Raw genomic sequence first — 11160 nt, 5'->3', positions numbered from 1 at the left:
ATTCAAAGGAAAGACAATAAAAAGGGTACATAGATCTTACCCTCGACGCAAGGAACTCAACGGTATAAACAACGATAAGAACTGACCCTCCAAACTCCGGGGATTGCTAATAATGCGATTAAGAAGATGAAATTGCTTGCTTTCTCTCTTAAACAGTAATTTAGGTTTTGTAAAAGTGATTTAGAATAATGACGACAAAGCTTAAATACCTTAATCGCATAATTAACAAAACCCGAGAAAACTCCCCGTAAAACCGGCTACTCGATCGAGTACCCGAGGTACTCGATCGAGTACCCCCTTACTCGATCGAGTGCCCCAGCTACTCGATCGAGTACCCAACAGGTCAGAAACTTTTCTAAAACGCAACTTACCCTTACTCGACAGAGTAAGGCCTACTCGATAGAGTACCCCAAGACTTATAAATACGGAGTATTACAGGGGGGGTGTCCCGAGGGGCCCTCACTGATGCCTAAGTCAGTATGGTATCCTCAAATGTATAGCCGAGACCTTTGGCATGAGGCTCGGTCTCGGTCTCTCTCTTAGATGCTTTAGATAGTCTTAATTTTGATGATTCATCACTCCTCAATTTTCACTGAAATGGTAGCATCTCTATTTACCCGGGGAGCCTATTAATATGCCCAAAGGCAAATCGGGGTGTTACAAAATTGCAAACATATAGCCCACAACCATTTACAACGAAGAGCATGCGAAGAAGAATACAATTGTTCTTGTAGGGTAAAAGAACAGATCTAGAGGTTGATAATGATGGCGAGAGTGGTGTTTATATGTGAAGACGATGTACCTGATGTTAAGAGTTGATGACGGAGAGACAATTTTGGGTCGGTGCTGAGAGTGGATTTCATGGTAGTGGTGAGAGACATGAGAGTTGACCTGGGAAATGCGTCATTCAGGTCGGGTTCGGGTCGAGTCACATCGGGTCAGGTCATTTCGGGCCAACTATTTATCGGTTCACTTTCATGTCTGGTCAATTTTGGGTCGGCTCACTTAGGATCAGGTCATTTTGAGTCGGGTCATTATGGGTCGTGTTGATCATTTCGGGTCATGATTTTGACTTAATTAAGTCATTTTGGGTCAATCACCTCATTTCGGGTCACTTCAAGTTGTGGTACTTTCGGGTCGGGTCATTTTCGGGTCTCGGGTCACCCTTATCGGGACAAGTCATTCGGATTGGGTCAGTTTTTCTAGGTCTACTTGAGAGTGAGGCGACAGTGAGTAGAGCTGAGCAAAAATATATGATACGGTTTTATTATACATATATGATTTCAATTATACGAATTTTCGTGTATCTGATACGAATTTTCGTATATAGGATACTGTTTATTATTAACCATACTGGATACGTATTGGCAAAATTTGAAACCTGATATACGGTTTCTGATACGGTTAATTTTATAATAGAAAATATTAAAACAAAAACATAAAACCATGAAACATCGAGTATATTTGTGACTCGTTCTTATTACTCATGTACATTTTAAGCTATTTCCTCTTATACTAATTAATACTCTTTTAAGTTATTTACAAAATTCAAAAAATCACCAAAGAAAAAAAAACATCAAATTACATAAATTGAATTGAAAATAGGATATGGTATATACGGTTTAGGATACATAGAAAAACCGGATATGCGATTTCTGGTATATACGAAAAGATATGGATGCCCAAAATTGAGATTTTGAAAATCGGATATCCGATACGGGTTTGAAAACCATATCGAATTTACGGTTTTGCTCGGCCCTAATGGTGAGGGGGAAATGGGGAACTTCATTTTCATTTTGGGAGTATGTGGAGGACATAAGGCATTTAGGCCTTCAATACCAAGTTTGTCAAGCAATGACTGAACGAGTATTTTTCGTCATTATTTTAAAGAAAGGCAAAATCGGGTCAGAAACCTTATTGTCGATTTTGTTTTTTGCCTAATCTAGATCTGATAAATTTTTCAAAAACCGTATCATATATCGGAAATTCGTATACTTGATGAAACCGTAAACAATATTGTATAGTATAATAAAAACATTAATTAATAGAATAGGATACATGGTACTTGATACAATTTTTATGTTTGCCAATGGTTAAAAAAATGTGTTCTACACACTTATTGTAGTATATAATTCCCACAAGGATACAATTATTGCACAATATAACACAAATTTGAGAATTTGTGAAGAGTAGATTGTAAATTTTTTTCACACGGCATAAGAATTACCAACTCCTTCGTCAACACTATTAGGGACCCATACTAGATCATATGGAGGAAGGGTATGGCACACTGGATCCCCTGGTTGGGTACCTAGAAATCGAAAGACTTGGTGATCCTTGTCAAAATCCAAGGTGTCCAAATGACAAGTTACCATGGCATTCATTTTTGTTCCATCTTCACCAATTAAGGGTAGCTCTATCACTTTGGTTCTACGAGTAGGTCGATGACACATGTAAACGGCATAAGGGTAAGTCATTAGGTGACACCCCATCATTTCGTCGCTTCTTTCAATCTCTTTTGGGCTACCAACTATTGTATAATTTTGCATCCTTTTAGACCATTTCGAAAGTGGGCTAGTGCTATATACTTGAAGCGATTTTGTATCAAGTCCAACATTTTTCCGCGCACTATCAACCATGGTCTCTAAGGAGGTAGCACAAAACATTGGTGTCCCTAAATGATGTTTTTCCTCACAACTTTCGAGTGTGTAGACGACAGCCTTAGCTTGTTCGGAACCTTGTGTAAAGTCGAACCGCTTAAGAATATAAGGTAATTTGTCGATCGAGAAAGGAATTTGATCGGCTTTTTCCTTGGCAAGAAAACGAGGGTATTTTGAAGGAAACGGACTTCCAAAATATAGTGGGATTACGTTCCCTACCCTCATTTCATTTAGGTACATATAAATGTACGCTTTGTTTGGGAATGGAAGTGTCGTTGACCTGTCCATCCATGTTCTTTGTTTTTGACCATTCTTCTCAGCATTCACCAACTGTAGGGGTGAGCAAAAATATACGAAACGGTTTTAATATACGGATACGATACGGTATACGGTTTCAATTAAACGAATTTCCGTATATACGATACGCATTTCCGTATATACGATACGGTTTTCAAAAACCGGTATCGTATCCGTGTCGGGCAAAAATAAAACCGGGTATACGGTTTCTGATACGGTTTTTGAAAAAATAAAAAAACCAAAAATATCTTACAAAAACTAAATAATTTATAACCAAAATCACTTTAACTTGTCCATTTTCTTTTTCCCTGATGCATTTGTATAATGAATATTGAAATTTTGATTATTTTAATATGTAACCTTTTATTAAATTTAAGTTACGGTGTGCCGGTTTTATCGCGTTTGCAATAAATTGAACAACAAACAATCGAAATCCGTATCCGGTATCGAAAACCGGATATACGGAAAAACCGGGTATACGAAAATCGGGTATACGGTTAAACCGGGTCGGATCCGTATCGAAAAAATTGTGAATTTAAAAACCGTATACCCGATACGGTTTTCAAAACCGTATCGGGTATACGGTTTTGCTCAGCCCTAACCAACTGTATATGTCGATTATCAAAGTGTCAACAATCTTTAATACTCCCTACCTCACAGTTAATAATTTACATTTATTTTATTTTTCTTTCATAAAATAAATGTAAATCATTCACCAGGACAGGGGAGTACATCCACAAGTAAAAAATAAACTTCATAATCCCAGCTCATATATTGGGTGCATAATTTATCTAATAGTTTAGAATCTCGATTTTTATTTGATTTAGTTTTACATTTCAGAAATTGAGAGTGCTTTCTATATCAAACTTGGTTTTTAGTTTTTTACACACTACTATTTTTACCCCCAGCAATAACGCACGAGTTACTTTTTAGAAATCGATAAAATATAATTAAAAAGCTACCCTAAAGTGACTAATAAACGCCAACTAGATAAAGTCGCGTAGGATCCAAAAAGCCACCTGGATTTAAAAAGCCACATGTTCTTATCATCCTACGCATCATTTATTAAACTACCTTTCCTATGCAATAATAAAGAAAGAAATTTTTTTAAAAAAAGCGGCATCTTCATCTTCGCATGCCTCCATTCCAAACCAAAAAACCCAGATTAATAGCTCAAATTTATTGCCTAATAACTCTATTTGATTGATTGATTGCTCCATTATCCACCATCATACTATGTCAATTAAAGAAAGGGAAAAATATATAATCAATCTATATAATAACATAAAAAAGCCTAGATTGAGTAGTAAGTAGAATGACACGTGGCGCGCAACATTACATGTTAGATCAATTTTTTATTTTATATTTTTTTAAAAAAAAAAGTAAAAATAGAAAATAAAAAGGCAAAGTAGTAATCAATAGACTAATTATTCATCTTATTTAAACATTTCATTTACCATGCATTATTCCACTTAATAATCATAATTTAGTGCTAATATTTTTATATTCTACCGTTCTGAAAAAATTTCACTTATAAAAGAAAAAATTTCACCTATAAAAGAAAATAAATTGATAAATATTCTAGCATATTCCTAGCAAAAACAAATTAATGAAAATTTAATGAAAAGTAACATAAAAAGCCTAGATTGAGTAATTACTAGAATAACTCGTGACGAGCTACATTTACATCATTGATCAATTTTTTATTTTTTATTTAATAAAAAAAATAAAAATAAAAAATGAAAAGGCAAAGTAGTAATCAATAGACTAATTACTCATCTTATTTAAACACTTTCATTTATCATGCATTATTATTCCACTTAATAATCATAATTTAGTGCTAATCTTTTTATATTCTACCGTTATGAAAACATTTCACCTATAAAAGAAAATAAATTGATGAAAATTCTAGCACATTCCTAGTAAAAACAAATTAATGAAAAAGTTTGTTTATTTTCTCCTAATTATTTGATTTGATTTATTTTTCAACAATTCTCATATCTTTATTTTGTGGTGTGTAGGAATCAAATGGACAAGAAATGAAGAGATAAGAGAGAAGTAGAAGTAAAGTGGAGAATTCGACAAGCTTTTAAATTATATAGTTTGTTTTAGGCATTGTCAAATGTATATGATTGAATATAATCATCAGCAAATGGTGGTCAAACTTTGGTGAAGGAAATCATCAAGGAATTACTGACGGAAAAAGGTTGTTACTGACGGACCCGCGTTTTTGTAGTAATATAACTTGACTAAATTGTAACTTTAGTTTTTTAATCTCTTTTCAATAGTGATAGATTGTTTTGCGGATGTTTTTAATATATTCATTGTTATTTATGTGTAATAAATTTATTAAGATTGATATTAACAACAAATTACAAATATGACTAAGCAAGTTAGTGTAAATATAATATTCTCTATATATTTAATTAAGTTGGTTAGATGGGTAAATATATATTTTCCTTATAATTTGAATACTAATGAGATGAGATAGGATACATTTGATTGTGTTGTCTTATTGTTACTTTGATGATAAGATGGCAAAAGTACATTATATATATCGATTTGCGATAATCTGTCTATATTAATTCTCTTAGTATAATTACTTACATTTTATCTCAAAACAACATAATATTAATGAGTAGAATATCTTTTGTACTTTTAATTTTCAATGTGAGAATGGATGTTTTATCAATTTACCCACCTTATTTAAATTATTTTTATTTGATTAAACATTACAATAGTTAAGATAAAATGAGTGAAAAATATTTTAAGTCTTAAATATCATCATTATTTCCAAACTAAAAAAAATGTATATAAACTATGTTTAATACTCCCTCCTATTCATTTTATCTCTCCCCTTTCAAAAGGGCACGCAAATTAAGGGGAGAGTTATTTTATTGTAAAGTATTGTGGTGGTGTAAGGTAATTGGAGAGAGGGAAGATATTATTGTGGGGTAAGATGATTAAAATAAGTATTGTTGTGGGGTAAGATGATTAAAATAAGATAAAGTATGAGTATTGTGGGGTATTATTGTGGGGTAAGGTGATTAAAATAACTATAAAACTTTACTAAATAAGGAAAGGGGAGAGTTATATGAATAGATGAAAAAGGAAAGGGGGAGAGTTAAAATGAATAGGAGGGAGTACTACTTATTATTTTTTTAATATGGAGTATCATCATTTTAATAAAGTTGACTAACAAAAATATCAAATTTGACGTTGAACAAAATGATATCATTTGGTTACAAAAGTAATGAGAATGAGAATAACAAAATAATAGGTTACAATAAAAAAAAAAAAACAATACTAAAGAATGACGTAAAATGTAAATAACTGAATATCAAGCTACAACAAAAAGTAGTAAAAAAAATTTACGCCAACAAATTAATGATTACACTTTCACAATAAGTTATGTCCTATTGTATAAACCACACCCTATCCTTTCAATTTCCCTATCATAATATTGCAATAATTAGAACCCTACACAAATGCTTTGTGTGTCTTTCCATCTATTCTTACTTTTAATTCTTTCATTAAGTTGCCATAAATTCAAATTCGTCATCATCTTTAAAAGCCCAATCTTTTACTTTCATAAAATATGAGTATATTAGTATGAGATATCGTGGAGGGTCTCATGCGTCAACTTTATTTTTGTTATCGATTCATAGAAACGACTCATTTTCTTGCTCAGTAAAATATACCTAAAATATGAACAACTAAAATAATTATAGAGATAGACCACGAATGATAAATGGAAAAATCATAAAAAAAATTAAAGGGGAAAATGCATGAACGATCCTTAAACCGAACCCGTGAATTTCATGGGTAACAAAACTAGTTCTAATGTTCAAAATATGTTCAATTATGTGTATAGAGTTAAGTAATTGTAATAATAGAAAAATACAATCTATAGTAGAAATATTATTGTTATATATTAAACTCGCGTAAATATAATTTTAGGAGATTGAATATTCAATAACTTGACTAAATTTAAAGGGATTGGAAAATATGATCCACATAAATTTTAACACAATATTACGTCAATTATAATAAGACAATTTCTCACTTTTATTGTGTTGAGGATGATATTTATCTCTTTGAGAATTTTCTGTATTTGTGTGCGCAATCTCTACCGATCTTTATCAGTTTGGATGAGTTATATTGCCGTCAAATTTACTTTGCTGGTTGGTTTAGTTTCTACCTTCATCATTTGAATAGGGTAGAATTTCAGTTCTATGGTTTTCTTAAGCTTGATTGGGCTCGTGTCGTCTCAAGTACAACCAAATTTAATTTTGGATCATGTACGATTTTTGTTTGTACATGTATCATAACACACCAGTTGTGTTTAGCTTTAATGAGTTTTGCATTATGCGACGTTATTAAGTCAATTAGGCTTCATTTCGCCCGATTTTTTTTGCTATGCTGCATGTAACTACAGACCACTGTAATGCTATACTGCATCCAGATAATGCTATACTACATCCAGCAGATAATGCCCTACTGCATCTAGACCTGGCAAAAGCAACCCGATCCGATTGATCCGACCCAAAAAGGCTGACCCGAGACCCGAAGTGACCCGAACTACATCACCCGAATGTGACCCGAATTCCGAATTGACCGACCCGACCCGAACATGACCCGAGCTTTCTTGACCCGAACTGGCCTGACCCGAAAATGACTCGATCCGAAACCACCAAACCCGAAAATGACCTGACAAAATATAACTCTAATTGAACCGAAAAGACTTGAAATGACAATTTTTCTATTATTCATTGACCCAAAAATGACTCGACCCGAAACAACCCGACCCGCTTGACCCGGAACTGACCCGACCAACAAACCTGAAATGATTCGTCACGACCCGAGTTAACCCGAAATAATGAGAAACCCGAACTGACCCGACCCGAATTGACCCAACCCGAACCTGACCCGTTGACCCGTTTTGTCAGGTCTAACTGCATCCAAATGGTGCTCAATATTTTTTTCCATGAATATTGCCTTTTGGAATGTTAGGGGTACCAGAAGAAAGAATTTTGCCGAAAACTTAATTTCTTTAGCTCTTCGAATGGAATTAAAATTTTAGCTATATGTGACACTAAATCGTCTACTAAGCCTGGCCCTTTCCTTATAGCTATTTTTGGGTTTAATAATTGCGACTTCATTCCTAGTGCTGGATTTTCTGGGGGGATTTGGATATTCTGGAAAGAAACTGTCTCTATGACTTTTTCGTTAAATGTCACATTTAAGTCGAATAGATTCATTACTTGTGATGTGTGTGATTTAACGAACAATGTCAAGTTTTACCTTATTTTTGTTTATGCTCCAGCTCAACCAGCTGAGAAGTCAGACTTTTGGAATGAATTTCAAAATTTTGTCCTCAATCTTGATTTGCCTTTCTTAGTACTAGGAGATCTTAACGAGATTAAGAGTCCTAGTGAAAAAGAAGGGGGTGCAAAAGTTACCAATGCGCGTTGTTTAAGATTAAATAGTTTCTTAAGTGATACTAGTTGTGTAGATCTCCCTTTTTCCGGTAACTTTTTTACTTGGAGGAAAAAGAAAACGGGGTCTGAAAATGTTTTTGAAATCCTTGATAGAGCCTTAGCCTCTCCTAATTAGATGAGTATATATCCAAACATGCAGTTTGTCCACCATGCTTTCACTAGCTCAGACCATTGTCCGATCTCACTGAAGTTTCATAACCAAAACCAAATTCACAGAAAAGCCCCTCCTTTTCGTTTTGAACTCATGTGGACTCTCCGGCATGATTTTAGTAAAATGGTCAAAAGTTGTTGGAAATATCAGTTTCAAGGATCGTATATGTTCTGTCTTTCTCAAAAATGCAAATTTTTAAAACAAAAGGCTAAGAAATGGAATCAGTCTACATTTAGTAATATTTTTAGACAACTTTCAATTGCTGAAAAAAAGTTGGAAAATATTCAAAAACAACTAGGCTCTTCTCATATTGCCCATTTAGAAAACGCACAATTGAGATGGCTGAAAAAGCGTGATGCACTTCTTGACTATAAACGTGTCTATTGGCAACAAAAATCTCGTATAACCAAAGCGAATTTTGGAGATAACAATACCAAGTTTTTTCAAAGTTATGCCACGATTAGACGACGTAGTAGAAATGGTATTAAGCAGTTTATTAATAAGAATGGTGCTTGTATTACTGATCAAGAACTTATTAAATAAGAAATTTCTGACGAGTTTAAACTTAAGTTTACAAAAAATCAACTTTATAATTTCGACAAAAATGAAGATTTTAAGTATATTAGTAGCTTAATTATAGATGAAGATAACAAATTTCTTACCAGTAATATTACCATGGAAGAGGTTAAACAAACTGTGTTTAGCTTAGCTGCTGATAAATGTCCAGGTCCCGATGGATTTCCTGCCGAGTTCTTTCAAAAATATTGGGATATCGTAGGAAATTCTGTTACTAAAGCAGTTTTAGCATTTTTCCACTCTGATAAATTACTAAAAGAAATAAATCATACTTTTATAGCATTGATTCCCAAAGTTGATAATCCTCAAACAGCAAATCACTTTCGCCCTATTAGTCTGTGTTCAACAATTTATAAAATTATTTCAAAAATAATGGATAATCGTCTCCAAAGTGTCCTGCATAAGATTATACATCCTTTTCATGGTGCTTTTACACCTAATCGCTTTATTCAAGATAATATTCTTGTAGCACACGAGATTTTCAACTCGTTTAAACGCAAAAAAGGCAAAGGAGAAAGAGTAGTAGAAGAGCGGAAAGTCGGAAGAGAAATTTGAAAACCATCGTGTTTGTTTGCCACTTTGCCCTGAGTTAGATACACCGTAGTCTCTCTATATGCTTGAGTATTGAGTAAGAGTAAATTGGCTCTCTCTATCTATACGTTCAATTATTAAGGCTCATGTGTGGGGTATAGATTTAATTTATTAAGTCCCAACTGCTATCTTGGACTTTTGATTAAAGCTCAGTTTGGTAAAATGAGTTGAAAAGGTAGTTGAAACCTGAAAAGTTAGCTGAAAACGAAAAACCTAACTGAAACCCAAAAAGGTAACTGATTAGGTAGCTGAAAATGAGGAACTGATAAGGTAGCTGATTAAATAAAAAAGTGTTTAGAAACTAACTAAAAAGGTAATTGATTTTGATGAAAAGACGTAAAAGAATATGATAATTATTTAATAGTACAAATTTAAGGGGTAAAAATGGAAAATCAAATCAAAACAGGTACCTGAAATCTCAAATGCTACCCTAGGTAGCATTTCATTTCAGGTAGTTTATTTGGTTAAATAAACTACTTGCCAAACGCTTAAAAAAATACGGTACCTGAAATTTTGGTCAAATAAGTTACTTTGACCAAATCAGGTACCTGAAATGTCTTGTCAAACGGAACCTAATACTAAGTAGCATCATGTGATAATTGAAGGAAAAATAATGCAAGTGATATATGATATTTAGTATTTTACTTACAAATAAAATAGACTTTTTCAAATCTTAGTTTTTACAGTTTTATTTCAAAGTATTTTTAAATAAAAAATATAAAGTAGTATTATAAATGGTGTATACAACATTTATTTGAGAATATCTAAAAGAAAGAATTATAATTCTTATTTTCTCACGTCTCTTATAACACAAATATTCGTAACGTAACCATTATTTTTATTGTGATTATTAATATGCAGTTCATGCCATAGTCATGTCATAGTGCACATACCTACTCTTTACCACAGTGTGTATGCCCGCTTGAAATCATCATATTTCCCATATCTTTTAAATTAAACAAAAGAAATGGCATATAAAAGAACTATATGGAATTCAATGCTAAGTTACGTTGTAAACCCTCAATTTCCATAATAACGTTTAAAATTTTTGTTATCATAACTCCACGGTATAAAAATATTTAAATAATATTTTGACACTTTGAAATTTGTATGAGTAGAGTTTTTAAAAACAACTAGTTTTGTGACCCGTGCAATGCATGGGTTTTATCAAGACGCTTCCTTAAAATTTTGTTCTGATACGAAAATTTAATGAAAGGGAAGGAAAATGGAGACCCATTTTTTTTCAAATATAAATAAAAGATTTTAAGATAAAATGTAAAATAATTGACAGATATTGTGAAATAATCCATGTTATGGTAAGATTTAAAATAGGGAAGAATTTAGTTTGAGAAGTGGGTAGTTAATACAGAGTATAATCTTTCTT

General features: G+C 32.8%; 1 long non-coding RNA gene across 1 annotated transcript; it reads left to right on the top strand.

Annotated features, from left to right (window-relative positions):
- The first annotated feature begins 1999 nt into the window (after positions 1-1999).
- LOC141658735 (uncharacterized) lies at positions 2000-9850 on the top strand. The gene is made up of 2 exons (XR_012549384.1): positions 2000-2998; positions 9697-9850. It is a non-coding gene; the product is annotated as an uncharacterized LOC141658735 (long non-coding RNA).
- The last annotated feature ends 1310 nt before the right edge of the window (positions 9851-11160 follow it).

This window comes from Silene latifolia, chromosome 6, assembly GCF_048544455.1.
Source record: "Silene latifolia isolate original U9 population chromosome 6, ASM4854445v1, whole genome shotgun sequence".
Taxonomy (NCBI): Eukaryota; Viridiplantae; Streptophyta; class Magnoliopsida; order Caryophyllales; family Caryophyllaceae; genus Silene; species Silene latifolia.
Note: the sequence above shows the minus strand (reverse complement) of the source record. Positions and strands in the feature narration are given on the sequence as shown.